Here is a 26,190-nt window from a genome sequence, read left to right as displayed (position 1 = left end):
GGCAGCGGAGTGAAATTGTCTGGCATCTAGGCTCTAAAGGATCCCTGTGGGTAATACATCCCTGCCTCTCACCTGGGCCCTTTTTGCCATCCAAACTTGACAACTGGCACTGGACTTGGGCCTAGTGATGATCTTATCCTGGGCGATGCCCTACCTTCCATCTCTTGCCCTCTAGCCTTCCAACTGCCCCTAAGCCAACCCAGCCCTTCCTCACCCTCAACATTCACCCTACAATCCCCTGGCCTGGCTGCCAGCCTGAGCTCCTTACAGCATTACTCGGGTTGCATTGCTTTATGTGGTGTCTCTTCCTGTTGTGTCTGACATGATTTGGCCCCCAAGCTTGCTCCCCTCTGTGCCATTTTTGCAGCCCTCTCTCTCCTCATCCTAGCACTGATCCTACCTCTCCTTTATCTAGTGCTTTTTCCTGGAGTAGGGGCCTCTTGTTCATTGGGTCCCTAATAGCTTTGGTGGGGTCAGTCCCTTACCTGGGCTCCTTGATTGCATACTGGCTCTTGCCCCTCTCTGCGCCCACTGTGATCCCCCATTGTGCCCTCACATTGCACTCCTCCTGAGCCGTGTCCTTTGCCAGGCCCTTTGGCTTGGTCCCTGGCTCTTGATCCTCATCTGGACCAGGGAGCCTTATGGGAAACAGAACCCTGACCCTAGACTGGACTACTTGACCTCCCTCGACCCTTGGGGCCGCACCAGGAAAACTGAAACCTGGCAGGGGCACTGGGCCTTGAGCCTGCCTCCACCATGCTGTATCCCCTGCCTTCCCTTCCCAGCCCTGTCAACTGTCCTGAGCACCCTGCCCCAGTGCTGGCCCTTGGCTCTCCATTCCCTGGATTGGCTCCTCTCTTAAGCCTATTTGGATCCTTTTTGCTCTGTGCTTCCCTGGCTTGAACTGTGGACCTCACTGGGGCCGCTTCCCCACTCGCTTGTGTTTCCTGCATCTTAGACTCCTAGTGCAGCCCCTGCCTGCTAGGCCCTGCCCTTCCTTGCTCTCCCTTAGCCTGGATCCTCCTCTAGATCTCTAGCCTGGGCTAGTTTCTGTGGTCGTGACCCAAACCCCACAAAACCCACTTCTTCCAGCATTTCACGCTGTGCCCTTCTTTGGCCCTTCTGCTGTCCTTGTCCCTGCTGGGCTCCTTTTCCAGATCCCATTCCCAGGATGATCATCAAAGCCAGGGAGTTGATCTGGGATGTTTGGCCCTTCAGTCTTCCTTTGGGAAATGGTAGTAATGCCCCTTGCCTGGGGGCTTTGGCATCCTTCATCCTGGACCCTGCTCCTCAATCCTGACACCCTACAGTGAATCTGGGCCATGAGCCCTCCTCTCCCTGCACCACCCATTCCCCTTACTCCCCTTTCTCCCCATATACCACCACAGCCAGGTACAGGGGTCCCAATCCCCTCTACCCTGGCTAACTTGGTATACAAGCTCCCTGCAACACCCAGGTGGGAGGGGTCTCCTTTCTGGAGGGGCGAGTCCCCTCTACCCTGGCTAGGGCAGTATATGTGCCACCCACCAGACACCTAGGTGAAAGAGGTCTTCCGCCTTGAGAGATGACTCCCCTTTACCCCAGCTGCTGTGGTACAAGAGCTCTCCCTGATACCCTGGAGGGAGTGGTCTCTTGCCTGGAGGGGAAAGTTTTCTCTACCCTGGGTAAGGTGGTATACAAGTCCCCGCCACACACAGATGGGAAGGGTTTCCTGTCTGGAGGGGCGAGTCCCCACTTCTCTAGCAGCAGTGGTATAAGAGCTACCCAACCCACACACCCAGGTGGGAGGGGTCTCCAGCCTGGAGGGGTGAGTTCCCTCTACCCTGGCTGCAGGGGTATACTAGCCCCTTCCAACACCAAGGTGGGAGGCATCTCCAGCTTGTAGGGGCAAGTCCCTGTATCCTGGCTGCAGCTGTATAAGAGCTCCCTTTATCATCCAGGTGGGATGGATCTCCCGCCTCAGTGGGATATACCCTATACCCTGGCTTTGATGGTACAGGAGTTCCCACCTGACACCCTGGTGGGAGGGGTCTCCTGCCTGGAGTGAGGAGTCCTCTCTACACTGGCTAAGGTGGTATACAAGCTCCCTATGATACCCAGGTGGGAGGGGTTTGCTTTCTGGAGGGGTGAGTCCCCACTACTACCCTGGATGAGTGGTATAAAAGTTTCCACAACACCCAGTTGGGTGAGGTGTCCTGCCTGGAGTGGTGAGTCCCATTTTTCCTGCCTCTGCAGTATATGAGTTCCCCTGGCAACCAGGGTTTAGGGGTCTCCCGCCTAGTGGGGTGAGTCCCCTCTCTCCTGGCTGCAATTGTATACCAGGTCCCCAGCCATAACAAGTTGAGAGGTGTCTCTTTCCTGGAGGAACTAGTACCCTCTTCCCTGGCTAATGAAGTACACAAGCTCCCAGACACCCAGGAGGCAGAGATCTCCCACCTGGAGGTGAGAATTCACCTCTACCCTGGCTAAGGTGGTCAACAAGCTCCCTGTGACATGCAGGTGGGAGGGTCTTTTGACTGAAAGGGCAAGTCCCCTTTTTACTGGCTGAAGTGGTATACTAGCTTTCCTTGACAGCCAAGTGGGAAGAGTCTCCCACCTGGATGCATGAGTTCCCTCTACACTGGCTGTGGCAGTAAAAGAGCTCCCCCTGAAACCCAGGTGGGAGGGTCTCTGGCCTGGAGTGGCAAGTCCCCTCTACCCTGGCTGCAGCGGTATAAGAGCTCCCCCTAGAAAACTGGTGAGATGTGTCTCCAGCCTGGAGGGGCGAGTTCTCTATACCCTGGCTGTGGTGGTATAGGAGCTCCCCTGACACCCAATTAGGAGGAGTCTCCTGCCAGGAGGCTAGAATCCCCTCTACTCTGCTGCAACAGTTTTGGAGCTCCCCAGGACACCCATGTGGGAGGAGTCTCCTGCCTTGAGGGGCAAGTCCCCTCTCCCCTGGCTGGGGTGGTATATGAGCTCCCTTTTACACCCAGGTGGGAGGGGTCTCCGCCGGGAGGGGCGAGTCCCTGGTACCCTGGCTGCTGTGGTATAGGAGCTTTCCCTGACCCCCAGGTGGGAGAGATCTCCAATCTGGAGTGGCAAGTCGGCTCTACCCTGGCTAAGGTGGTATACAAACTCCCCATGACACCCAGGTGGGAGAGGTCTCCTGCCTGGAGAAGCGAGTTTACTCTATCTTGACTTCAGCAATGTAAGAGCTTCCCCAAGACACCCAGGTGGGAGAGGTATCCTACCAAGAGAGGTGAGTTCACTCTTCTCTGTCTGCTGTGGTATAGAAGCCCCCTCCCCTACTCAGTTGGGAGGGGTTTCTTGCCTGGAGGCACAAGCAACTTTACCATGGTTACCACAGTATAGGACCTCCCCCCGACACTCAGGTGGGAAGGGTGTCCCTCCTGGAGGGGTGAGTCAACTTTAACCTGCCTGCAGTGGTGTATGAGCTTCCCCCAACACCCATTGGGAGGGATGTCCCGATTAGAGGGCCGAGTCCCCTCTACCCTGGATTCGGGGTAGTATGAGCTATCCCTAGATACCCATGTTGGAGGAGTCACCCTCATGGAGGGGCGAGTCCCTTCTACCATGTCTTGGGCAGGATACAAGCCCTGCCACCCTATACCTAGGTGGGAAAGGTCTCCCGCTTGGAGGGTTGAATCCATTCTACCCTTGCTGTGGCGGTAAAGGAGCTCCACTGACACTCTAGTGGGAGGGGTATCGTGGCTGGAGGGGAGAATCCCCTCTACCCTGGCTGCCGCTGTATGCATGCTCTCCCAGATACCCAGGTGGGAGGGGATTTTCGCCTCGAGAGGCAAGTCACATTTACCCTGGCTAAGGCGATATGCAAGCACCCCCTACACTCAGGTGAGAAGGGTCTCTCACTGGAGTCACAAGCCCCTCTACACTGGCTGGTGTGCTATAAGATCTCCAGGAACAGCCAGGTTGTAGGGCTCTCCCACCTAAAAAGGTGAACCCTTTTACACTGACTGGCACTATACAAGCTCCCCCCGACACCCAGGTGGGAGGGGTCTCCCTCTGGTAGGAGCGAGTCACCTATACCCTGATTGTGGAGTTATTCTATCTCCCCCCATCACCCAGGTGGGAGGGGTCACCCGAGTTGAGGGGGCGAGTCCCCTCTACCTTGGCTGCAGAGGTATAGGAGCTCTGCAAGACACCCAGGTGAGAGGATTTGCCTGCATGAAGTAGGTGACTCCCCTCTACCCTGGCTGTGGCAGCATATGAGCTGCCCCTCCATACCCAGATGAGAGTTGTCTCCTGCCTGAAGGGGTGTGAACCCTCTATCCTGGCCACGGCAGGTTACAAACTCACCCCAATACCCAGATGAAAATTTTCTCCCGCCTTGAGGGGCCAGTCCCTGCTACAAGGCTGCAGTAGTATACTACCACCTCCACACCCCTGTAGGAGGGGTCTCCACTTGGAGGGGTGAGTCCCCTATATCAGGGCATAATACAAGCTCACCCTGAAACCAATGGGGGAGGGGTCTCTTGCCTGGAGAAGCAAGTTCACTCTACCCTGGCTGCAGAGTTATAAGAGCTCTCCCTGAAATCCTGGTGGGAAGGATCTCCAGCCTGGAGGGGCGAGTCTCCTCTACCATGGCTGCAGCGGTAGTAGAGCTCTTCCAACACCCAGGTGAGAGGGGTTTTCACCTAGTGCAGGGGGTCTGCTCTACCCTGGCTGCAGCAGTATAGGAACTCCTCCTGACACCTAGGTGGAAGGAGTCTCCCACCTGGAGGGGCGAGTCTTCTCTACCCTGGCTGAAGTGGTAATTGAGCTCCCCAACATCCACCTGGAGGGGCGAGTCCCCTCTACCCTTGCTACAGCAGAATACATGCTCACCAGGCAGCAATATGAGAGGGGTCCCCAGCTTAGAGGGGTGAGTCCCTTCTAACCTGGCTAAGGTGGTATACATGCTCCTGAAGACACCAAGGTGGAAGGGTTTCCTGCATGGAGGGGTGACTCCCCAACCCTGGTTGCAGCAGTATACAAGCACCCACACACACCCATGTGTGAGGGGTCTCCCACCTGGAGGGGCAAGTCCCTTCTACCCTAGCTATGGTGGTGTAGGAGCCACCTTGGACACTCAGGTGTGAAGGGTCTCCCACCCAGAGATGCGAGCCCCCTCTACCCTGCCTGATGTGCTATATGAGCTACCCCTGACACCAGGTGGGAGGGGTCTCATGTCTGGTGGGGCAAGTACCCTCTGCCCTAGTTTTGGTGGTATTAGAACTGGCCCCTACAACAAGGTGGGAGGCATAAGCCCCTTGGAGGGGTGATTCCCCTCTACCCCGGCTAAGGTTCAATATAAGCTCCCCACAACACTCAGGTGGGATGGAGTCCTGCCTAGATTGACAAGTCCCCACTACCCTGGCTGTGGCAGTATAGGGGCACCCCCACACCCAGGTTAGAGGGGTCTCTTTAGGGAGGGGTGAGTCCCCTCTACCCTGGCTGCAGAAGTATTGGAGCTTCCCTGGACACCCAGGTGGGAAGGGTCTACCACCTGGTCAGGTTATTCTCCTCTACTTTGGCTGGTGCCATATAAGAGCTCCCAGGACACACAGGTGGGAGGGGTCTCTCCTACAGGGGCAAGTCCCCTCAGCCTGGCTGTGGCAGTATGTGAGCTACCCCTGTCACCCAGATGGGAGAGGTCTCTTGCCTTGAGGGGCGAGTTTTCTCTATTTGGCTGATGGCATATAAGAGCTCCCTGGACACCTTGGTGTGAGGGGTCTCCCTAGATGCAGCAGTATTCCAGCTCACCCCGGACAACCAGGTTGGAGGGATCTCCTACCTGGAGCAGTAAGTTCCCTGTGCCATGGCTTCAGCGGTATGCAAGCTCCCCCAGACACCCAGGTGGGAAGTGTCTCCCACATGGAGGGAAAATTCCCAGGTAAGAGGCGTGACCCACATGGAATGGCAAGTCCCTGCTACCCTAGTTGTGGCAATATAGGAGTTCCACCCCCTAACACCCAGGTGGGAGGGGTCGCCTGCCTGGAGGGGCAAGTCCCCTATACCCTGGCAGCAGAGGTACAGGAACTCCCCCAACACCCAGGTGGGAGGTGTTCCTCCACTGGAGGGGCAAGTCCCTGCTACCCTGACTGCAGGTGTATAGGAGCTCCCTGCCACTCCTCATACCTAGGTGGAAGCGTATGTTGCGTGGAGTGGCTAGTACCCTCTAACCTGGCTTTGGTGATATAAGAACTCCCCCTGACACTCAGGCGGGGTTTCCCGCCTGGAGGGGCGCATCCCATCTACTCTGGCTGTGGCAGTATAAGAACACCCTCTGACACCCAGGTGGGAGGGGTGTCCCTCTTGGAGGAGCAAATCCCCTCTACCCTGGCTGTGGTTGTATAAGAGCTCCCCCTGACACCCAAGCAGAATGGGTCCCCTCCTAGAAGCAGCGAATCCCCTCTCCCTAGGTGTGGAGGTATACAAGCTTCCCAGATATCCAGGTGGGAGGGGTCTCCCACCTCAAGGGGCAAGTCCCCTTATACCACCAGAGCTCCTGCTTCCCCACGAAGCAGGAGCTCTGGTGGTATAAAAGCTCACCTCAGCACCCAGGTGGGAGGGTTCTCCCACCTGGAAGGGCGTGTCTGCTCTAATTTGGCTGGTGCCATTTAAGAACTCCCAGGACACCCATGTGGATGGCATCTCCCACCTGGAAGGGCAAGGCCCCTCTACACTGGCTGCAGAAGTATAGGAGCTCTCCCAGACACCCAGGTGGGAGGTGTCTCTCACCTGGAGGGTACAGTCCCTGCTACACTGGCTGTAGTGGTATATGAGCTCTCCTTGACACATAGGTGAGATGGGTCCTCACCTGGAGACGTGAGTCCCCTGTAACCTGCCTGTGGTGTTCTACAAGTTTCCCCAGACACCAAGGTGGGAGGGGCCTCCTACCTGGTGAGGCGAGTCACCTCTACCCTGGCTGTGGCAGTATAAGAGCTCCCCCTGATACGCTTGTAGGAGTTTTCTCTCGCCGGATGCAGCAAGTATCTTCTACACTGGCTGCAGTGGTATATGAGCTTCCAGAGACACCCAGGTAGAAGAGGTCTCCCGCCTGGAGGGGCGTGTCCTTTCTACTCTGGCAGCTGTAGTACAGGAACTCTCCTGATACCCAGTTGGGAGGAGTCTCCCACCTGGAGGGTAGAGTCCCCAATATACTGCCTGTGGTAGTATAGGAGCTCCCACTGACATCCAGGTTTTCGGTGTCTCACGACTGGAGGGGCTACTTCCCTCCACCCTGGCTTTGGAGATACAGGAGCTCCCCCCACCCCACACAGGAGGGAGGGGTCTTTGCCTTGAGGGGCGAGTCCCATCTACGATGGTTGCGTCAGGATAAGAGTTCCCCCTGACAACCAGATGAAAGGGGTCTTCTGTCTAGAGAGGAGAGTTTCTGCTACCCTGGCTGCAGCTGTATACCTGCCCCGCTCCAACACCCAGTGGGAGGGGTCTCACGCTTGGAGAGGCAAGTCCCCTCTGCCCTGCTTAAGGCAGAATTCAAGCTTGCCCTGGCATCAAGATGGGAGGGGTCTCGCGCCTGGATGGGGGACACAGCTCTCCCTGGCTGCTGCTATATAGGACCTCCCCAAAACAACTAGGTTGGAAGGGTCTCCTGCCTAGAGGTGTGAGTCCCTTCTACCCTGGCTGCAGTGGTGTAGGAGCTCCCCCAACACCCAGGTTGGAGAGGTTCTCTGGCAAGGAGAGGCAATTCCCCTCTACGCTGGTTATGGTGGTATACGAGCTGCCCCCCACCATACCCACATGGAAGGTGTCTCCAATATGGAGGGTCCAGTCCCTCTACCCTGGCTGCTAAATTATATGAGCTCCCCCTGACCCCCTGGTGAGAGGGGTCTCTGGCCTGGAGGGGCAAGTCCCCACTACCCTGCATACAGTGATATATGAACTCCCCCACCCATACCCAGGAGATAGGGGTCTCCCACTTGGAGGGACGAGTCCCCTCTACCCTAGCTGAGGCAGTATACTAGCTCCCCCTGAGACCCAGGTGGGAGGAGTCTCTCGCATGGAGTGGCGAGTTTCCTGTAACCTTGTTGTAGCAGTAGAGGAACTCCCTTGGAAACCCAGGTGGAAGGGGTCTCTAACTTGGATGGATGCATCCCCTCTACCCTGGCTATGGCAGTATCAGATGGCCCTCTGACACCCAGGTGGCAGGTGGATACTTCCTGGAGGGTTGAATCCCCTCTACCCTGGCTGTGGCAGTATAAGACTACGCCTCACATCCAGGTAGGAAGAGTCTCCCACCTAGAGGATCAAATCACCTCTACCCTAGGTGTGGAGGTATACAAGCTTCCTCAGACACCCAGGTGGGGGGATCTCCCACCGGGACTGGCGAGTCCCCTGTACCCTGGCTTTGGTGGTATACAAGCTCACCCCAGCAGCCAGGTGGAAGGGTTCTCCCACCTGGAGGGGTGAGTCCCCTCTACTTTAGCTGGTGCCATATAAGACCTCCTAGGACAACCACGTGGGAGGTGTCGCCCAACTAGAGGGGTGAGTTCCCTCTACCTTGGCTGCGATGGTATTTGAGCTCCCTTCGACACCCATTTGGGAGGGGTCTTCACCTGGAGAGGCAAGTCCCCTGTAACCTGGCTGTGGTGGTATACAAGATATCCCAGAAAGCTAGGTGGGAGAGGTTTCCTGCCTGGTGACATGAGTAACCTCTACACTGGTTGGAGCGGTGTTCTAGCTCCTCTGACACGCAGTTGGGAGGCATCTCCTGCCTGGAGAGGCAAGTTTCCTCTACCCTGCCTGCAGAGGTATAGGAGTTCCCTCAGAAACCAAGGAGGGAGGCGTCTCCCACCTGGAGGACGAGTCCCATCCATTCTGAATGTGGAGGTATATTCATTCCCTCAGACATCCGGGGGAAAGGGGCCTCCCGCCTGGTGGGGCAAGTCCCTGTTACCCTGGCTGCAACTGTATAGGAGCCCCCTCAACAAACCAAGGTAGGAGGGGTCTTTTGCCTAGAGAGGCAAGTCCCCTCTACATTGGCTGAGGCAGAATACAAGTTAGCTTCCACACCAAGGTGGGAGGGGTCTCTCGCATGCAGGAGCCAGTCTGTTCTAACCAGGCTGCAGAGGTATAAGCATTCCCATAAACAACCATTTCTTTTTTCATTCACCCAGGTCCAGGTGCTAGCACTTGGCTCTCCATTTCTGGGCTTAGCTCCTTGTTTGAGCCCCTGACCACCCTTCTTGAGGACCCTGTCCATGTCCCTTGGTTTCAGGACCCATTTACCAGCCTCCAGCTATGACTCCACTCTTTTCCCCTTATGCTGGGGTATCCTGGCACTGCCCAGAACCTCTGCTCCTGCCGCTTCTTTCTAGTCTGGGCTTCTCAAAAGTGTCCTGGCTGCACAACAACCCCAACCCAAATTCCGCACCACAGGTATCACCTCACAGTGCCCGCTTTTGCCCCTCCTTTGGACCAGATCCCTCTCTAAGGGTCTACTCACCTGGGGCAGAGAAGTGGAATTGGCTGGCCTCTGCACCCTGAATGCTCCCAGTGGGAAACACAGCCCTGCCACTTACCTGTGTCCCCTTCACTCCCTAACCTGGGCTTCTTGTTGGGGTCCAGGCCCTACCCCACCAGCACCCGTCCTCTAGCCATTTCTGCTGTGCCTTTCTTTGGCCCTCCTTTCATTCCTGTCCCTGCCAAGCCCCCTTTCCCGATCCCTTTCCCAGCATTCACACCCATGCCAGGGGAGAAGCCCTGGCCTATTGGTCCCCGTGGCTCCCTAAGTGAAAAAGTAGCCCTGCCCCTTGCCTGGGCCCTTTGGCCTCCTTCAGACCGGGTCCTGCTCCCCAACCCTGACACCTATCCATGGACCTGGGCCTTGAGCCTTCCTCCCTGTGTGCCACCATCTCCCCTATATCCTCTCCCTACCCTCCACAGCCATGCTCTGGTCCAGGTGCCTCCCTGAGGATCTAATTACATGAGGCAGAGGAGTGGAATTGGCTGGCCTCTGTGCCTTCAAGTTTCCTATGGGAAACAGAGCCCAGCCCCTCGCCTGACCCCTTTGGGTACCCAAACCTTACAACTGGCAGTGGACTTGGGCCTTGTGCGGACCTTGCTCTGCTTGATCCCCTCCCTTCCTTCCCCGTCCTCTCCCCTTGCATGCTGCCCTTACCCCAACCCAGCCCTCCAGAACTCTGACCCTTTGTGCTCCAGTCTTCGGGCCTGGGTCCTCGCCTTGGCCCCTGACTACGTTCGTTTGTCGTATGGGGTAGTGTTGCATGGCTTCACGTGGCATTTCTTCTTGTGGGGTCGGACATGGGGGCCTCTTTCTTGTGCCACCTACCTCACTCCCCTCAGTGCCCCTTGTGCCACCCGCCCACCAGCTCTCTCCTCATCCTAGTCTCACTGCTTTCTCCCGTTCCCTGCTCTCCCCTTGTGTGGTCCCCTGCTTCTTGAGTCTCTTATCATCTTGAGTCAGGTCAGTCCCTTACCTGGAATCCTTGCTTGATTACTGGCTCTTACCCCTCTCCACACCCACTGTGACCTGGGGTCAAGCCTTCCCCTTGAATTCCTACTAACCCCCTTCCCATGCCAGCCAGCTTTGCCGAGGCCCTGGCCCTAGATTCTCAGTGCGCCTTATAGGAAACAGATCCTTCCCCTGGTCTGGGACCTTTGCTCTCCCTGGGACCTTGGTTCTGACCCCAAAACCCTGAAACCTGGCAGTGGCCCTGGGCTTGGAGCCTGCCTCCACCCTGCTGGATCCCCTGCCTTCTGTCCACACCCTTGTCCACTTACCTGAGGCCCCTGCCCCAGCCCTTGGCTCTTCATTCCCTGGCCTGGCTCCTCAGTTGAGCATCTGGTGGCCTTTCTTGCTCAGTGTTTCTCTGGGCTTGGTGTGCAGGCCCCTTTCTAGGGCTCCTTCCCTGCTCCCCTTAGATTCCCTGTACTGCAGTATCCAAGTGTAGCCCCACCTTACCAGCCCCACCTTTCCCTGCTGTCCCCTGACCTGGGCCCTCCACTAGGTCCCTAACCTGGGATTCTGACTGCCGTTCTCAAGGATCCTGTCCCTCTCCCGTGATTTCAGGCCCATTTTTCCGCCCCCCCCCAAGCCTTCTCTTTTTTTCTCCCTGTACTGTGATATTCTGGCACTGTTCAGATCCTCCCCTCCCACTGTTTCCCCCTAGCCTGGGATCCTCGATGTGGTCCTGGCTCCCGACAGACCCTGCCCCCAATTCCCTATGCAAGGTATCCCCTAACAATGCCCTCCTTTGACCCTCCTTTGGTTCTGGTCTCTCTGTGAGATTCTACTCAGAGGAGTGGAATTGGTTGGCCTCTTGGCCCTGAAGGCTCTCTATGAGAAATGTAGCCTGCCCCTCGCCTGTGCCCCCGGCTCCCGACAGACCCTGCCCCCAATTCCCTATGCAAGGTATCCCCTAACAATGCCCTCCTTTGACCCTCCTTTGGTTCTGGTCTCTCTGTGAGATTCTACTCAGAGGAGTGGAATTGGTTGGCCTCTTGGCCCTGAAGGCTCTCTATGAGAAATGTAGCCCTGCCCCTCGCCTGTGCCCCCTTCACCTTCCAAACCTTGGCACCTTGCAGTGGACTTGGGCCATTTTCTGACCTTGCCCTGTGTAATCATCTCCCTTTCCCCCTACCATTATCCTTGCATGATGCCCTACCCAAACCCAGGCCTCTGTAGCCCTGACGTTTCACAGTCCACTTTCTGGAAGTCACTGCTTTTCTGAGGCCAGGACTGCATTGCTTTTGTTTTGGGGCATCTCAAGGTGTCAATTTGCCTTGGGAATTACCTGGGGTCCCTTGCTTGGGCCCCATAGTGCACTCCACTGGGTTTTCTTTGCTCTGCCCTCTGTTTCCACATCCTAGCACCAACCCTGCCTCTCCTTCCACTGGTGATTTCCATTGGAGTTCTGGCCTCCTTCTTCTTGGGTTTCTAATGCTCTGTTGGTGGGATCGGTCCCTTGCCTGGAATCCTGGCTTGGGTCTTGACTCTTGCCCCTCTCCGCACCCATTGTGACCACCCACCCTGTCCTCCCACCATCCTCCTCATGGCCCCCTCCTTGCCAGGCCCCCATCTGGGCAAGGCACCTCATGGGAAAGAGAGCCCTGTCCGTTGACTGGGCCTCTTGCTATTCTTGGGCCCTTGGTCCTACTCTTGGAAAACTGAGTCATGGTAATGGCCCTGGGCCTGGTACCTGCTTCCCAACTGCCATATCTCCTGCCTTCCCTCCTCCGCCATGTCCACTGTCCTAATACCATGTCCCCAGACCTGGCCCTTTTCTCTCGATTCCCTGGCATGTCTTCTCACTTGAGCCTCTGATGGCTCTTCTTGCTCTGTGCTTGCTCCTCATTTGGGCTGCTTCCTTGCTCACCTTGGTTTCTAGCATGGCAGAACCCTAATGCCGCCTTCCTGCACAGGCCTCACCCATCCCTGATCTTTCAGGATGGGGCCCTCCTCTAGGTTCCTAGCCTGGTATCCATGCTGGGGTCCTGCCTCCCCCCCCCCACATCAACAGGCATCCTCCAGCACTTCTTGCTATGCCCTCCTTGGGTCCTCCTGTTGTCACTGTCCTTGTCATGTCCCTTTTCCTGATAAATTTACCAGGATGCTCACCAGGGCCAAGGTAATGGACCTGGACTTTGGCCTTTCAGGCTCTCTTTGGGAAAATGTAGCCCTTCCCCTTTTTCTTGACTCTTTAGCCTCTCTCAGCCTGAGCCCTTCTTCTCAACCCTCACACTCATCAGTGGACCTGGGCCTTGAACCCTTGTCTCCCTCATCACCCATGTCCCTTTCTCTCCTCCCTTCCCTTCCTAGCCCTGTCCATTTTCATGGGAGCCTTTTCAGGGCCAATGCACTTTGATCTCCATTCCTGGGACTGGCTACTTGCTTGAGGCCCCCCTTCTCCAGGACCCTGTTCTTTTCTCTTGATTTCAAACCCCTTTATTGAGCACCCTCCTGTGCCTCCCCTCTGTTCTCCTTGTTTTAAAGTGTCACCCTCTTTCTCCACAAAAAGTCTTAACTGGGCTTCTCCAGAATTCTTCACCATGGCTGTTTTTAGGACTGTCAGCAAAAGATTCTCTGCAAGAGAGTTCAATGTTGATTAACTTTTTATTTTCCTATTGCCCTGTTTTACTTGGCCACTGTCTGAGAAGATACCACCACTCCAGGTGCTGGGCACCCCTTACTAGTTTTCACAAACATATCCAGTATAGTAGTTTGTAGAAATTTGCAAACAAGGCTGGTGGCCTTGAGATGGGTTGCATAGAGATGTCTACATTTTTAAAATATGTTACCAACTGGGTTCCATGGTAACAACTGATAGGGAGAGGAAAAAATGGAGAAAATAAGTTTTCCCCATCTCAGGAATTGTCCTTGAAGAGTTAACTTGCCTAAATCAGTGAAAGAAAAAGCTGATTTTATGTGAACTTTTTCAGACTGTGAACTTCTGAACCCCTCCCCTTACATGCTGGGTATAAAATTCTGAAACTACCTGAACTCAGGTTTCATAGGTTTGATTGATTACAGCAAAAGCTGTGCTTTCTAAGCCTGACTGCAACCAAATACAACTGTTTCTTGCTATGTTTGGTGTCTTGCCTCATTTGTCCCTACGACATTTGTGGGGACCCAGATGGGACAGAGGAGTTAGGGAAGGGTATTGTGCCCCTCTTGTATCTGGGGACCCACTTCCCTGTGTCGGTTGGGGACAACATTCCCCTTGTCCCATTCAGGCCACTCATAGCATGAAGGAGAAGTGACTCACCAAGCACCCTGGGTCTGCCACCCCAGAATACAAAGAGACCCACAAGCAGCAGGAAACAGAATTAGGGTTTTAGAGCACTGACCAACTGTAAAGTTAAAACCTGGGTCCATTTGTTTTTGAAGCTTACAATACTTCCCCTTCGAGGCCTAAGAGGGTGGAATAGAGGCTTGATCAACCTCTGTTAGATCCTGAGTATTCTCCAAAATGATTGGAGCTGAAACATACCTGGGAAGTCACCCAAGTAGACTGTGTTCAGGTTCAGCGAGCAAAGGAAAAACCATGACACCTTTTTTGTTTGGTTTGGAATTGTTGGAATTTAGGAAGTATAGAAATTTTTTTCTGACCATGACTATGGGAAAATTATGTGGATAAGACAGACAAAGGGAAGGTTTCCTACAGAACCCCAGCGCCGAAGTGAGTGTGGAGTTCTGATCCGAGGTTCCATGGCACCTCATACAGTCTATGGTGGAATTTCACCAACCAACATCTAGGTGAAAACTACAGGATTAGGGTTGATGCCAACTCACAATTCAAACAGGGCCCTAAGTCCCTGCAAGGGGAACAGCCTGAGATGGACAAAGTGAGTCTTGATCTAAATGTGTGACGTCAATGCAGGCTGGAATATAGGAGGTACACACAAAAAATGGAGTGTTCTGAAATGTTTGTTAGAAACCTTTAGGAAGGTTTTTCTGGTAACTATGGAGTGAAACTCAGTTCACAAATGTAGCATACTCTCTGAATTAGAATGGCCCACTGAGCCTTCTGGTGCCCAGTTGTGGGCTGGGCACCAGAAGGCTCTTCAGACAAGAGAGTCATTGCTGAGGTCCTTCTGATTATTGTTTGAGTCCCTGAACCATTTTTCTTACATTGATTGCTATCAAGAGATAGTACAGAAACAGCAACCTTGGTTAATAGCCTGTCTAGATGGACTGTCCAAGCTGATGTTAGCTAGGAGCCTAGTGGTCTCTAAGACCCAATGGAAAGCAGTTAACCAGAATACCTGATGGAGGAAAAACAGGAATGGAAACAGTTTCCCCCATGAGCCAGAAAAGGACCCACCACCTTTGGTGCCACTGTACCCAACTTTGCCAAGACCACTGGGACAGCAAAATGTCCCCTCATTCTTGCCATCCTCAGAAGCAACAAATTATTGCCCCAATACTGGTTATTCCTTCCTTTTTTGTTTCCTAAGAGCCAAAGGTTTCCTAGAACCAGACTCTTTCACTTTCCAAGATTAAGGTGGGAGATTTGACCCAATACCAGAACCACAACCCAGATGAGAGCACTCAAGATGCCCCTGCAATTGACTAAAGGACCTGCCCATATTGACCAGAGAAACACCTGAGGGAGTCAAGGCAGTTTTGTTTGCCAGCCTTTCACCACCATTGCACTCATAAGCTGGAAAAATAATACTCCCTGCTACAAGGAGAAAACCTGGACCATGACTGACCTGATGTATCCCATTATCAAAACCTAGGAGGGGTCTCCAACAAAGAAGAGAGGCTAAAAATAAAGAGATATCAAGAACCCCTCATAGGAAGTCTAAGGAAAAAAAAGTAAGAAAGAAACTGTGCCCAAGAGTTAGAAAGAATTGGAGCCAGCCCTAAGCCCTTGTTTAAGCCAGAGCATATCTGCAGACAAAGAGAGCTGAGCAAATCATCCTGCTGCTCCAGCATCTTTGCTCTTGCATCTTTGATAGCTCTGAACATTTCTCTAAACTCCACATCTGCCTGAGGCCCCTTTGCCTTATGAAACTGGCAGTAATGATCAAAAGATTTGTGCCCACCTGACTCAGAGCTAAGTGGCCAGGCCTCTGCCACTGCTGCCCCTCCCCCTGCCTAGAGGTACCCAGGAGAGGAAGGGCACCATACAAGCATAGCTGCCACAATGCAAGTTTGTCAGGGAAGAGATGCAGAGGCTCAAGCAGCAGGTGACCAATGCAGCCTTTGTGGAACAGGCTCAGAGTGATATTTGCCAAAAAGTACAAACTGGCTTTACTGAGAAGTGTGCCAGATAGCAGATGAAGATGACCACCAGAGTTTTCCTCAATGGAGACCCAAAGGCTCAAAGACAGGCAGATCAAAAGGATCAAGAGGATGATGGATCTCCTTACAGCTGCCCTCACTAGAAACTGAGAGTTCACTCAAAGGGGTGGCCTCACTAGAACAAAGCCAATAGTCCAAATGTTTATAAAGAAAAAAAGTGTGGCCAGAAAAAGTAGAAGGCTCAAGTGGCCCCGGCGGGCAAGCACATACTGTCATGCTCAAATGCTATGCCTTGAACAGAGAAGTAATGAATGCTTTCCCCTAGACTTCGGCCCCAACCCCTAATTTCAGTTTCTTTCCACTTGATTGGAAATTAATGATTGACAAATATGGCAGGGGTTCGATAGACACACTCAACTGTATATTATGCACGGGAAGCAGTGCCTCAGGAGGGTACAGCTGCTACAAGCCCAAAATGAACCAGAGATACCTGATAGTGGGCAATAGGGTGCACACTCCAAAAGGACATGCCACCGTGGCTCCAAGCCACATGCTGTGAGTCATCAAAAGGAAGGGGCACAGAGCCACATACACCAAGGCATAGTGAACAAAAATATAAGTGAAGCAGCTACTATACACAATTAGGGCAGGCTCTCACCTGTCAAGAGGAGAAAGCCATGAAGACAAAGAGCAACACCTAGGTGAACACAATATGGCTGCTACACCAGGATCTACAGGGAACATTCTCTCCAAACCATGGCAGATGACCCATGCTGGAGAGTGACACAGGTGCCTTTTATATAAATTATGTTCCAGATCATCAATCTCTGCTAAGATTTTTATTAGACTTGAGAGTTGGAGAATCCTAGCAGCCAAGATCCTATACCGGGAAATAACAAAAAACAAAACAAAAATAAATCCTGCATCTTAAAGTGCCAGAGGATTTATATGCTCCCCTTCCCTAAATGACAGTTCCTCCCAGGGGCTTGAGGACACAATCCTTGGGACAGTACTGGACTCTGACTTTAAAGCCCATATAAACCAAGAAAAACATCAAATAATTTGGTTACCATCTGTCTCAGCAACAGAACAGACAATAGCCACTGGACCTCAAAAGAAACAGGAAATCTGCTCAATTCCAATCCTTTCAACCTGCCATCATTGTAGAGAATTCCTGTGGCTACCATATTCAGCCATATATGGATCCTCAAATTTCAGTTATAGGAAATCCCTCTGGGAATACAAAAGGTGGGAGAATGGGATTCTTTAATACGGGGGCCACCTAAGCAAAAGACCTTTGAGAACATTAAACAAGCACTCTTAGTGCATCTGGACTAGGGCTCACCAACCTCACAAAAGCTTTACTTTCTGTATGTCTAGGGACAGTTTGGAATAGCTGTAGGAGTCTTGATATGGACATCTGTCCAAAGAGCTAGGCTCTGTCGTCTAAGACTGGCCACTTTGTTTAGGGGCCTTGCAGCCACAGATCTTCTTGTTTTGGAAGATGATAAATTGGCTATGGGACAAATATTGGTTTTCAGGGTTCCCCAGGACACCCAGGCGTGAGGGTTCTCTCACCGTTAGGGAAGAGTCATCTGTATACTGTTCAGGATAGTATATGAGCTCCCCCTCACACCCAGGTTGGATGGGTCTCCTTCCTGAAGGGATGAGTCCCCTCTATCCTGACTACAGTGGTATAGGAGCTCCCCCTGACACCTAGGTGGAGGGGTCTTCCACCTGGAAGGGTGAGTCTCCTTTACCCTGGCTGCTGGGTTATAAAACTCTCCCCCCCATACCCAGATGCGAGTGGGTCTCCTGATTGGAGGGAGGAGTCCCCACTACACTGACTGGAGTGGTATAAGAGCTCCACGCCACCCCCCACACCTGAAGACGTGAGTCCCCTCTACCTTGGCTGCACTGGTTTACTAGCTGTAACTGACACCCAGGTTGGATGAGTCTCTCGCCTGGAGGGGCGAGTACCTGCTACCCTGGCTGCAGCGGTATAGGAACTAACCTGACACCCAAGAGGAAGGGCTCTTCCGACTAAAGGGGCGAGTCTCCTCTACCCTGGCTAGGACTGCATACGAGCCCCCGCACACTGGATACCTAGGTTGGAGGGGTCTACTACTTGGAGGGGCAATTCCCCTCTTCCCTGGCTGTTATAGTATAAGAGCTCCTCCTGACACCCTGTGGGAGGGGTCTCCTATCTGGAGGGGCAGGTCCCCACTACCATGGGTTCAGTGGTATAAGAACTCCCTCATCCTGACACCCAAGTGGGAGGGGTATCCAACCTGGAGGGGTGAGTTTCCTCTACCCTGGCTGCGGGGGTATACTAGATCCTTCCAATGCCCAGGTGGGAGGCATCTCCAGCCTGGAGGGTCGAATCCCTTGTACCCTGGTTGCAGCTGTATAAGAGCTCCCTTTAAGAGCCAGGTGAGATGGATCTCCCAACTGGAGTGGCATATACCATGTACCCTGGCTTCAATGGTATAGGAGCTCCCCCCAAACACCCTGGTGGGAGGGGTCTCGCCTGAAACTTCGTGTCCTTTCTACCTTGGTTAACATTGCATAAAAGCTAATGCATGACACCCAGGTGGGAGGGGCTTGCTGTCTGCAGGGGGGAGTTCCCACTACTCTGGCTATAGTGGTATAAGAGCTCCCTCCCACACACACAGGTGGGAGGGGTTTATCACCTGGAATTGTGAGTCTCCTGTTCCCTGCCTATGCCAGTATATAAGATCTCCTGATAACCAGGGTTTAGGGGTCTTCTGCCTAGTGGGGTGAGTCCCCTCTCTCCTGGCTGCAAAGGTATACGAGTACCTCCCCAATAGCAAGATGGGAGGGGTCTCCTGCCTGGAGGAGAGAGTAACTGCGGCCCTGGATAATGCAGTAGAGAAACTCCCAGAAACTCAGGATAGAGGGGTCTCCCACCTGGAGGCATGAGTTCCCTCTACACTGGCTGTGGCAGTAAAGAAACACCCCTGACACTCAGGTGGGAAGGTCTCTGGTCTGGAGGGACGAGTCCCCTCTACCCTGACTGTAGCTGTATAGGAGCTTCCTCATTCACCCAGGTGGGATGGTCTCTGGCCTAGAGGGGTGAGTCCTCTCTACCTTGGCTGTGGAGGTATATGAACTCCCCCTGATCATCAGGTGGGAGGGGATTCTTGACTGGAGGGGTGATTCCCCTTTACCCTGGATGCTGCAAGATTAACACTCCCCTGGACACGCAGGTGAAAGTGATGTTCTGCCTGGGGTTTCAAGTCCCTGCTACCCTGCCTGCAGCTATATAGGAGTACCCCCCCCAGGACACCCAGGCATGAGGGTTCTCTCACCTTTAGGGAAGAGTCACCTGTATACTGTTCAGGACAGTATATGAGCTCCCCCTCACACCCAGGTTGGATGGGTCTCCTTCCTGAAGGGGCAAGTCCCCTCTACCCTGACTACAGTGGTATAGGAGCTTCCCCTGACACCCAGGTGGAGGGGTCTTTCACCTGGAGGGGTGAGTACCCTTTTACCTTGCTGCTGGGTTATAAGAGCTCCCCCCATACCCAGATGAGAGGAGTCTCCTGCCTGGAGGGAGGAATCCCCACTACACTGGCTGGAGCGGTACAGGAGTTCCCCGCCCCCCCCCCACACCCAGGTGGGAAGCTCTTCCACCTGAAGAGGTGAGTCCCCTCTATCCTGGCTGCACTGGTTTACTAGCTGTAACTGACACCCAGGTTGGATGGGTCTCTTGCCTGGAGGGGCGAGTCCCCTCAACCCTGCCTGAAGCATTAAAGGATCTTCCCCTGACATCCAGGTGAGAGGGTCTCCAGCCTGGAAAGGCAAATCCCATTGACCCTGGCTGTAGTAGTATAGGGACTCCCCACCTCCTACACCCAGGTGGGAGGGGTGTCCTGCCTCTAGTGGTGAGTCCCCTTTCCCCTGCCTGTGGCAGTTTATAAACTCCTCTTACAACAAGGTGGAAAGGATCTTCCACCTAGAGGGTTGAGTCCCCTCTCCCCTGGCTCTGGAGGTATAGGAGCCTCACCTAATACCCAGGTTATGTGGTCTCCTGACTGGAGGGGTGAGTCCCCTCTACACTGGCTGTCTGGGTGTATGAGCTCCCCTTGACACTCAGGAGACAATAATTTCTTGCCTGGAACAATGAGTCCCCTCTACCCTGGCTGTGGCAGCATACAATCTCTCCCAGATGCCAAGGTGGGAAGATTCTCCCACCTGGAGGGGCAAGTCTTCTCTACCCAGGCTAGGTCAGTATACAAGCACCCTCCTACACACAGGTAGGAATGGTCTTCCACACAGACAGGCGAGTCCCCTCTACCCTGGCATTGGTAGTATACAAGCTTCCCTGACACCAGGTGGGAGGGGTATCCCACCTAGAAAGGCGAGTCCCCTCTTCTTTACCTCTTGACATATAAGAGTTCCCAGTACACCATTGTGGGAGGGTCTTCAACCTCCAAGGACATGCTCCCTCTACCCTAGCTCTACCAGTATAGGAGTTCCCCCCACAAAAATACCAATGTAGGAAGGGTTTCCCTCCTGTAGGGGCCTTTCTCCTTTAGCTTGGCTACTGTAGTAATCAAGCTCCACAAATCACCCAGGAGGGAGGGTTCTTGCACATGGAGGGGTGAGTCCACTCTATCCTGACTGTGGCCTATATGCACTCCCCCTTGTTAGGTGCAGGACAGGCTGATCGAAATTGTCTGCAGGACAAGTGAACAAACGCTAGCTGCAGGATAACCCACACACTCAAACCCCCCTCTGTCTGGTCCTTTATTACCTCTTTGCATCAAGTCTGAATACTCAACCCCACTCAAGGCTGATCGTTTGACCCCCACCTGTCTGGTGCAACAGAAACCCATATCTGACCCCTGCCCCATCTGCCTGAAGGGATAAGATGACACCCTTAGCAACTACAGTGTGATCTATCATTGTCTGCCAACAAGGCAGCTTGCAGACCCAGAGACCCATTAGAATTTGGCTATAAAAACTCCCTCCTGCTGGGCCCCCTTCTCCTGCTCTGTCTCCCTCTCTGGCTTTCACACTCCCTTGCTCTCCCTTTATTCACTCACTCTCTCTTTTCCTCTCTCTTTTTTTCTCTTCGTTGGACTGCTGCAATATAGCAGTGGTCGCTCCTAACTGTTGTGGTCATTTTCCTTTCATTGTTGCTGAAACCCAGGAAGAGGGTTAAAATTCACTTTTGTGTCCTTCTTCCTCCAGAAGTGCCACTCACCGGATGACCTGAACCCATTTTCTCGAGTACCAGAACTACATGCACCCTAGGACTTTGATTGGTGATTTTCTCCTTCCTGTAGTCCTAAACCCAATGGTGGTGTCAGGAGGATTTGAAATTTGATCTTCCAGCAAACCTTTTTGCCCAAATGTGGGGAGAAAAGAACCCTATCACAGAATTCAAGGCCATGGTGGCCCTCATGGACTCCTTCCTTGGACAGATTGGACACTTCGGTTCAAAATGATTTCCCTTCGCCTTCCCAGCTGCTGGTTTACCAGCATAGGTTTTGTACGTCACCCTCAAAGGACATTGCAACCTCTGGGAACACGTTACAGAGAACTAAACATCACACTCTACCCAGACCTTCATGGTTTTGGTGGCTCTCATAACTTCCTACTCCTGCACCTTTAAGACTTGGCTGCGAGAAATACACTTTCCCTTCCCTTCCTCTCCCCCTCCCCTCTTTCTGGCCCTAGGAGTCTCTGGCCTCTCCAGCAGGGGTCCCAAAAATCCTTGGAAAAGGTTTCCCAAGGGTCCTGTCCCATCCAGGATGAGAGCCTCTATTATCAGGATTTGGTGACAACCAATCTCTGCAGCTTGAACCTGCCACTAGGCACTCCTTATTTTTTGGCTCTAGCAGAGATGACTCTTTTGCCAATAAATCAGTTTTCTCCCTCTCCCTTACACTACATTTGCGACCTCTTCCCTCTCCTTTATACTATGTTTGCAAAATGGGTCCTCTCTGCCAGGTAACTCTCCATTAAAATCCTTCTTGAATAACCTCAAAACCCTCTCCTTGACACCAGACATCAAACCCAAAATATTGATCAAATATAGCACCCAGGATTGGCTCACTTATCCCCTAGACAACCAAAATAATTGACCCCCTTATGGGTCTCTGGATCAATCCATTCTAATGGATCTTTACAATTACTGTGAGCATTCAAAAAATGGGTAAATAGCCCCTATGTCCCAGCTCTCTTCTTGCTCTGATCTAATTCTGCTCTCTGCAACTCTTCAAACATCTACAAATTTTTCTAGCTTGCAAATCAACCCCCAGAACCACCAGTACCCAATCTTCTTCTCCTCCAGACTCATCCACTACTTTTGACCCTGCTGATGAACCTCTATCCTATCACCTGGCTTGAATAGGTCCTCACCCTCAACCTTCTGCTCCAGCCCCTCCACCATTTCACCAACCAAAATAACCTGTTTTCTCCCCTCCAATTACTAGATCAAAAACCCAAACCACTGCCCTCCCTCAAATCTTTGCTCCCTTGCTGAGGTAGCACGTACTGAAGTTATCCCTCCAACCACCCACTGGTCTTTTCTCCTGTCAGTGCCCACACCTGGTCCCACCATGTCCTCTCACCAGTTAACTCAAAGTTCAATCTAGCTGAGGAGAGCCCTCAGACCCCTACGGAGGCCTGGTGAAAATGGCCCTTAAAGTTTCTTTGTCATCACTGAAAACATGTTACTAAGAATTTAATGTCCCTTTCGGGGTTTTTGGGATATTCACTCCCATCCTCCCCTCTGCTCTACCTGTTCTACTGCTCAAGTTTTTGTTGATAGGGGAAAATCCCTAATCCCCTTCCCCATTATTCTTTTAAACCTTCTTCCTCATTCTTAGATCCACCTTAGCTTCTCTCAGACCCAAATTCCCATCTTTCCCCTCCCTACCAAGGCCCACAGAAAAGTCTTAACTGACTTTTTCCAGAAATCTTCTCCATGGCTGATTTTAGAAATGTCAGCAAAGAATCTCTACAGAAAAGTTTAATATAGATAAATTTCCACATTTCATGTTTACCTGTTTTACTTGTCCAGTAGATGAAAAAACAAAAACAAAAACAAAAACAAAACAAAACAAAAAAACAGCAAACCAAGTTCTGAATAACCCCTTACTAGTTTTTCACAAAAATATGTAAACAAGGCCTCTAGCTTTGAGCTGGAATTCACAGAGATGGCCAAATTTCTAAGATAAGAAAAGTTACCTACTGGGCTCCATGGTAGCAGCTGGCAGGGGGAGGAAATAAAGGTCAAAAGAAGTTATCCCCTTCTCAGATGTCTTTGAAGGTTTAACTTACCCAGAAAAAAAGAAAAATACTGCTTTTTGGGTGAACTTCTGCAGACTGTGAACTTATGAGCCCCACCCCTTACATGCTTGTTACAAAATTCTGAAACTATCTAAATTTGGGGTTCATGGGATTAATTGATTACAGCAGAAGCTATGCCCTCTGAATCTGGCTGCAACCAAATAAAATTGTTTCCCTATTTTTGGTACGATCTTAGGTGCCTTGCCTTTTGTCCATCCCTACAACAGTATAATTCTATATACTTAAACACTATTTATGTTTTAATGAAATGGTAAACAGATGTGCTTATGTACTACAAATAACAAAATATCTCTTATTAAAAAGGAATATTTTGCCTAAATTCAGAAATTTACAAAGACTGTTTCAAAATGTGAATAAAGAAGGGGTTGTCAGATGGGAAAAGAGAAATTAGAAGATTCTAGGTATGGGTTTAATAGAAGGGACAAAAGGTTTCTGGATAAGAAAGTCTATATGATTAAGGAAATAAGAGGGTTTAGGTAAGTGATAAAGAATGTCTGTGTAAGTGGGTTATATATGTAAATGTTTTTGAGCAAGTAATCTTGAAGGAATTAAGCATTATACAACTATGGTTAAATAACAATTGTTATTTTGCAATATTGTAATATGTCATTTCTTTAAGAGCTAAACTTGATTAATGTAAAAACATAAATAGTAATTGTGGCACTATTACTTTTTTGTACATTAAATGCGTTCATATTTTCCAGGTATATAAATCTTTATGATAGAAGCTTTAAAAAATAGCATTATATCAAGCTGATGTTCTCCAAAAAGTTGCATGGTAATTTTAGGCTTATAAAAGTACCACATTGCAAATTTATTTATATCATTTAATTTTCTATAACTGGATCTGTTATCAATAAGATTAATATAAATTTCTATACACTGGAGTACAATTTAAATGTAATATCACATTGTGTTATCTAATATTCATGGACCCACTCTCAATTTATGAGTACAGGCGATTGCTCTTCCACTGGCTGCAATTGGGCAGTCACCTTTAACATTACTGAATGCAACCCAGCCACCTATGATACTTCCTAGAGTCCCTACAATAGGACCAAGGGCTGATACCAAGGATTTCCTCCACTCAGAAATGGTTTGATGTAGTTGACAACCTATGGCTTCAAGGAAACTTTATGGACTTTGTCCTTCTGAGATAACTGTCTATAGCCACTGAATGTTATCTCTAGCCGCCCTAGTGTTCCCAAGCCTGTCCCTGAACATTCCCCTGCTCTCCCAGGTAGGCCCCTGTTAACTTAGAAAAACAAAAAGGGAGGAATGTGTGGTTCAGGACATGCTGAACTAAGTTCTTTGCAGGATAACCCACGGACTGAAATACCCTTCTGTCTGGTTCTTTATCACCTGTTTTCATCAAGTCTGAATACTCAACCCCACTCTAGGCTGAACACTTGACCCCCTCCTTTCTGGTACAGCAGAAAACCACATCTGACCCCTGCCCCATCTGCCTGAAGGTAGAAGATGACAACTTTAGCAACTACTGTGTTGTCCAATCATTGCCCACCAACATGGCAGCTTGCAGACCCAGAGACCTCATTAGAATTTGGCTATAAAAACTCCCTCCCTTCTACCAGGCCCCTCTCTCTTGCTCTCACTGTCTCCCTCTCTTGCTTTCACTCTCCCTTGCTCTCTCTTCTCTCTCTCTCTCTCTCTCTCTCTCTCTCTCTCTCTCTCTCTCTCTCTCTCTCCTCTTTGGCACTGCTGCAATAAAGAACTAGTCACTGCAAGTGTTGTGGCCATTTTCCTTTCACCCCTGACACCCTGCAGGGAGAGATCTCCAGCCAGGAGCGGAAAGTACTTTTTACCCTGGCTTTGGTGGAATATGGGATGCTGCTGACAGCTAGTTTGGAGGGGTCTGTGTCCTGGATGGGTGAGTCTCCTCTACCCTGGCTAAGGTGGTATACATGTTCCTCTGGACAACAAGGTGGGAGGGGTGTCCTGCCAGGAGGGGCCAGTCCCTGCTAACCTGGTTTCAGCAGTATAGGAGCTAATGTCCCACACCCAGGTGGGAGGGTTTTCTGCCTGAAGGATCTAGTTCCCAAAACACTGGCTGCAGGGGTATAAGAGCCCCCTCCTATCCCCAGGAGGGAGGGGTCTCCCGCATTTAGGAGCCAGTCACTGCTACCCCCGCTGCAGCTGCATAAGAACCCCCCCCCCAGCAGAACCCAAGTGGGAAGGGTCTCCCACCTGGAGAGGCGAGTCGCCCCTACTGAGGCTAAGGTGGTATAAGTGTAACCCCCATTCCAAGGTGGGAGGTGTCGCTTGCCTGGAGGTGCCAGTGGCCTCAACCCTGGCTGCTGGGGTATATTAGCTCCACCTGACACCCAGCTGGGAGGGGTGTCCTGCTTGAAGGGGCAAGTCCTTTCTATTGTGTCAGCTTTTGTATTGGAGATCCCCCATTACCCAGATGGGAGGGTTCTCCCACCTGAATAGGTGAGCACCTCTCTCCTGGCTGCAGTGGTATACTAGCTATCCATGACACCTAGGTTGGATGGGTCTCTTGCCTGGAGGGGCAAATCCACTCTACCATGGCTGCAGCAGTAAAGGATCTCCCCCTGACACCCAGGGGGAGTGTCTCCCGCCATGACTGGCGAGTCCCCACTACCCTGCCTGTTGCAGTATACAAACTCCAGGTGGAAGGTATATTTGGCCTGCATGAGCGAGTCCCCTCTACCCTGGCTTAGAGGTATAGAAGCTCCCCAGGGCACCCAGGTGGAAGGGGTCCTCTCCTGGAGAGGCAAGTCCCCTCTACACTGGCTGCAGTGGTATAAGAGCTCCTGCTGAAATCCAGGTGGGAGGGTTCTCCGCCCTGGAGGGGCGAGTCACCTCTACCCTGTCTGTGGTGGTAAAGGATCTCCTACACACACACACACCCATTTGGGAGGGTTCTCCCGCCTGGAAGAGCCAGTCCCCTCTACCCTGGCTGTGGCAGTATGTGAGATCCCTCTGACACAGGTGTGAAGTGTCTCCTGACTGGAGCAGTGAGTCCTTGCTACACTCACTGCAGAGGTATACAAGCTCCCCCAGACACCCAGGTGGGAAGGCTATCCTGCTTGGAGGGGCGAGTCCCCTCTACCTGGATGTAG

The sequence above is a fragment of the Callospermophilus lateralis genome, chromosome 11 (assembly GCF_048772815.1).
Source record: "Callospermophilus lateralis isolate mCalLat2 chromosome 11, mCalLat2.hap1, whole genome shotgun sequence".
Classification (NCBI taxonomy): domain Eukaryota; kingdom Metazoa; phylum Chordata; class Mammalia; order Rodentia; family Sciuridae; genus Callospermophilus; species Callospermophilus lateralis.
The sequence above is the reverse complement of the archived record's forward strand: the minus strand, read 5'-3'. Positions refer to the sequence as shown.